The sequence below is a fragment of the Glycine max genome, chromosome 2 (genome assembly GCF_000004515.6).
Source record: "Glycine max cultivar Williams 82 chromosome 2, Glycine_max_v4.0, whole genome shotgun sequence".
NCBI lineage: Eukaryota > Viridiplantae > Streptophyta > Magnoliopsida > Fabales > Fabaceae > Glycine > Glycine max.
In genome coordinates, this window is record NC_016089.4 from 27,427,993 (window position 1) to 27,433,992 (window position 6,000).

Consider the following 6,000-nt stretch of genomic DNA (forward strand, 5'->3'; position numbering starts at 1 on the left):
TAATAATAGTATTTGCTTTTAATTAGAGGATGAAGAGCCTGCTTGTTTAGTATTTGTATATATTTCTATTAAAGTTCTTAAAGTTACGTCTAACTTTTTGGAAAAACAACCGAAGTCTTGTTATTATAAAATTAAAATTTAATGTGCAAATGAATTTTTAGAGGTGATCAAACCGCTGGTTAGAAGGATAAATGATGAATTTGATTTTTTTTAATCTGACTATTTATCTTTTCTAAATAATCTATTTTAGTTATTCATTTGATTTGAAAGTTTCAAAATCATTAATATTTAAACGATTCATATTGGTGACTCATATTATCTAAAGTATTTAAAATAATAATTTGATTATTTGAATATATTTAAAATGTTCTTTAATTCAAGTATTTTCAAATTATAAAATTGAATATGTTTAAACAATTGAAGGATTATTCTTAATTTTAAAATAAGGCCACACAAAGATGTCGACTTTCTAACCCAGCAACGAAAATTCTTAACTAAACGTTAACAAATTGACCATGATTACCGCAAAATCAAATACATAATTAAAGGTGATTTTAATAATATATTAAAATTGATTGTTAAGTATTTACTAAGTAGGAATAAGTCAATGTCTAAGTTATCATTATTTTCATATCTTAACAGAATATGTTTATTAGTTTGAAAATTGTGGTTATTTCCCTATCATAACAGAATATTTACAATTGATTGCTAAACACTTGTTATTTCGAAATGAAAATTAACAAAAACACAAATAAAATATGCTTTTTTAATTAAATGTTAATAAATTGACCGCGGCTGTGGCAGCAACAAATACAAAATTGGAGCTGGTTTTAATAATATTCATTAATATTAAATAATAAAGGTGAAATAAAATCAATAAAATTCATTAATATTTACAATTGTAATAATTATTTTCTACTTATTTTCTAGAATGGAACAAATTGATGTCTGTATGTCATTTTTTATCTTTGGCTGACAACTGTACTTCAAATTAAATGAAAATTAACAAAAATATGAATAAAATACACTTACTAATTAAATGTCAATAAATTGAATATGATTATGGTAAAAAAAAATACAAAATTAAAGTTGGTTTTAATAACATGTTAAAATTGATAGTGTAATAATTAAAATTAATTTTTAAGTATATACTAATTAGGAATAAGTTAACGTCTAAGTTACCATTATTTTCATGTGCTAACAGAAGAATATGACTATTAATTTAAAAATTATGATTATTTCCATATCTTAACAGCATACCATTTAAAATTGATTGTTAAGTAGCTATTAATTTGAAATAAAAAATAACAAAAATACTAATAAAATATGCTTATTAATTAAATGTTAATAAATTGGCCGTGATTACGGGGAACACAACAACAAAATTGAAGTTGGTTTTAATAATATATTTAATATTGATTACTAAGTACCTATTAATTTGGATTGAAGTTGGTTTACTATAATTCTTTATCAAAATAATTATTTGGTTAATTCGAATAAACTGAATTCTAAAAGTCTGAGTTTAATCTTTGATATATTTATATTATACTTTTTTTCGTGTTTGAAACATTAATTTTATGTTAATATTCCAATTTTAAAATTATTCATTAATTATAATGATTTGTTTGATTAAAGAAAAAATAGATACATAATTAGGAAAACGAAATTGAAGTTGGTTTTAATAATATATTAAAATTGACAGTATAATATTTAAAGTTGATTGTTAAGTAATTAAATATTATGATTATTTTCATATCCTAACGGAATATTCTTATTAATTTGAAGATCATGACCATTTTCATACTCCAACATAGTATGTAAAATTAATTGTCAAATACCTATTAATGGAAAGATTTTTCATTTTTTCTAAGTTTTTGTTTCATTTTTAGTGAGCTGAGTTTTATCTAAACAAATGGATTTGTAGTAAGAGTCAAATCGTTTATTACGAATTATCAATAATTACTTTAACCAAAAATATTCTTTCATATCTATAATCTAGGTATGCTATTGGTTATGGACTCAAATTGAATAATAGACTTAGGATTTCTCAATTGGCAAAACCTAGATGATGAGAATCAAATCGCAATAAGTGAATGTTCTTTTTTCTCCCAAAGTTGTCAAAGTTATTCATAGTAAGATATTGACCACAATTAAAAAGATTTTATCAATAAAATTTTAATTTATTCGAGATCTAGACATAGGTAAAAATCCATCCTATAATTTAATGAATTATCATGTGAGAAATAAATCCCACAAATAAAGGAATTGTAAATATAGTGTGAAATAATGTAAAAATAGACTCATTAATTTAATCAATAATCAAATTTGCTATTAATTTTAGATATGGGTTGATTGCTTAGAGGAATTTTAATGGGATATTTACATGAGTTGTTTAATGTTGAATAAAGTTGTTAAATTTTTTTTATTTATTATTGAAGTATATAATATGAAGTAATTGCTTATATAATAACAATTGCTTATAAGCAATCATTACACGCTTAATAATATTATTATACCATAAATAATATATTTTAAAGTATATGATCCAGAAAATTAATTTAAACACTTACTTTAGTAATCTTAGCATAGGAGTGAATTTTTATTTAAAATATTTAAATTTATATGAAAATATAATACCTACAAAATTATAATAACTAACTCAAATAAATAATTATGTAATGTAATGGTCTTAGGAATCTATTCTTTAAAAAAATAAAGACGTTGTTGCACTAACATTAGTTTAATATTAATAACCCAAACTTCTTAGTTGATCATTATAATTTTTTTTGAATGATTGAAAATGAAAATTAAAACGTGAACACATCATCCTAACATTTTTTTTATTTCTCTAAAATTTATTTATTAATTCAATAATTTTTTTGTTATACATGTTTCCGCTAAAGTAACGTGAACACTACTCTTTCTACAATATATAGTAAAATTGTATATATATGGAATCCAACTCTGTCTATTTTGACAATGTTGAATACATTATTAATAAAATTACTGGAAACATAATTATTAAATTACAACTTTAAACTGTTAAAACTAAGTAACATAAAATTTCTTCATCAATCAAATGGGGTCATCATCACTCCAAATTTGCTGCTTTCCGATTATGAGCTACCCTATCACCGGAGTCAGTTGATTTTCTGCGCAAAAATGTAACGCAAACAAATATATTGAACCTTTACACCCCCAACAAAAGGAAGAAAGCACAAAGGTGGAGATGGGTCAGGAACACATAGTAATTAATAAATATGAGGTTAATTAATAACAATTGTTTTTATATAACTACAAAATTATCTATATTAATAATAATGAATAAATAAAATTATATAAAATTAAATAAAGTAAAAACTGACCATGAGTAATAAAAATTATCTAAAACCTAACAATGAGAAATAAAAATTAAGTATATTACTAATAATCAATAAATATAATAAAATAATATTAAATTAAGTAAAACCTAACAATGAGTAATAAAAATTATCTACTTCCAGGTCCATATATTTTATTTATGGTATTCAAATGTTTTTTGCTGGAAAGTATCAAATCAAAATACAAATTTAGATAATAATAATAATAATAATAATAATAATAATAATAATAATAATAATAATAATAATAATAATTAAACAAATAAAAGCACTGGGTAGCATTACCCACACATCCTTACCCCATAGCTGCAATTCTACAAATTGCTCACAACATCTAGACAAAACAAAGAAAATATATAATAGATAATAGCATTCAGAAGGGAAAGTATGAACTTTGATGACAATGATTTAACAAAATACCACAAAAATCAGATACCATAAAAATGGAGATACCATAAAAATATAGCAACTCTGCCTTGAAAATGTCTTTAGCATCACCGTTGTCACTTTAGTAGCAAAAATAAATCAGCAACAACTCTTGCCGCAAAAATGATAGAATATAATTTAATAAAAAAGGGGAAAAAAATATAAAAATGACACCTTTATTCTTCAACACATTCAGCATCGTCGTTAGCTTGTCCCGAAAATCAAACAACACAAAATCATTACACAAAAAATTAGACAAAAAGAAACAAGCAAAAAATAGATAAAATATGGAACCTTTATTCATCAACACCGCCCTGTGAATCATATTGTTGCAAAAAATCAGCAACAACTCTTGTAGCAAAAATGGTAGAAGATCATTTAAAAAAAAAATGAAAAAGAACAAAAGAGAAACAAAAAGAAATTAGCAACAACTCTTGTAGCAAAAATGACAGAAGATATTTTTTTAAAAAAAGGAAATCAAGAAAAAAAGGAAAAAGTTGACACCTTTATTCTTCAACACCTTCAGCACTACCGTTCGCCTATCCCAAAAATCAAACCACAAAATCATAACTCTTGTAGCAAAAATGGTAGAAGATAATTTTTTAAAAAAGGAAATCAGGAAAAAAAAGGAAAAAAATTACAACTTTATTCTTCAACACCTTCAACACTGTCCCAAAAATCAAACAACAAAAAATTAGACAAAAAAATGGTAAAAATAGATAAAAAAAAATGGAATCTTTATTCTTTAATACTGCTCTGTGAATCGTATTGTTGCAAAAAAATCAGCAACAACTCTTGTAGCAAAAAAGGCAGAAGATCTTTTTAAAAAAAAAACGGAAAAGAATAGAAGAGAAACAAAAAGAAATCAGCAATAGCTCATGTAGCAAAAATGACAGAAGATAAATTTTTTATAAAAAGGAAATTAGGAAAAAAAATGACACCTTTACTCTTCAACACCTTCAGCAGTGTCGTTACAAACCTATACTCATGTAGAAAACAAAATAAAGGCAGAACACCCAAAAATAAATTAAGCTTTTGTGTTTACAAACCTGTACTCATGAAGTTTTTGAGATAAAAATCGAAACTTTAATGTGTTTTTCCACCTTCTCTGCATACAACATGCCAAAAAATATATTGAACCATTAACCACCAAAAAAGGACGAAAACAAAAAAGCTGGGTATAGGAAGCAATGAGCACAGTGGAGAAGGTTCAGAACACAAAAAATTTAAACTTTTGTATTGCGAGAAGTCAGAAAACAAAATAAAGGCATAACACCCAAAAAATTTAAGCTTTTGTGTTTTGAACCTGTATCATGGAGTTTTTGAGATAAAAATGCAGCTTTATGTGTTCTTCCACCTTCTCTACATATAAAATACAACATGCCAAAAAATATATTGAACCATTAACCACCAAAAAAGGACGAAAACATAAAAAGTTGGGCATAGGAAACAATGAGCACGTGGAGAAGGTCAGTAACACAAAAAATGTAAACTTTTGTATTGCGAGAAGTCAGAAAACAAATAAAGGCAGAACACCAAAAAAATTTAAGCTTTTGTGTTTCGAACTTGTATCATGGAGTTTTTGAGATAAAAATGCAGCTTTAGTGTGTTCTTCCACCTTCTCTACATATAAAAAAATCAACATGCCAAAAAATATATTGAACCATTAACCACCAAAAAAGGACGAAAACATAAAAAGTTGGGTATATGAAGCAATGAGCACGTGGAGAAGGTCAGGAACACAAAAAATTTAAACTTTTGTATTGCCAGAAGTCAAAAACAAAATAAAGGCAGAACACCCAAAAAATTTAAGCTTTTGTGTTTCGAACTGTATCATGGAGTTTTTAGATAAAAATGCAGCTTTATGTGTTCTTCCACCTTCTCTGCATCATAAAAAAAATCAACATGCCAAAAAATATATTGAACCATTAGACCACCAAAAAAGGACGAAAACACAAAAAGTGGGTATAGGAAACAATGAGCACAGTGGAGAAGGTCAGAACACAAAAAAATTTAAACTTTTGTATTGCGAGAAGTCAGAAAACAAAATAAAGGCAGAACACCCAAAAAAATTTAAGCTTTTGTGTTTCGAACCTGTACTCATGGAGTTTTTGAGATAAAAATCGCAGCTTTAGTGTGTTCTTCCACCTTCTCTGCATACAACATGCCAAAAAATATATTGAACCATTACACA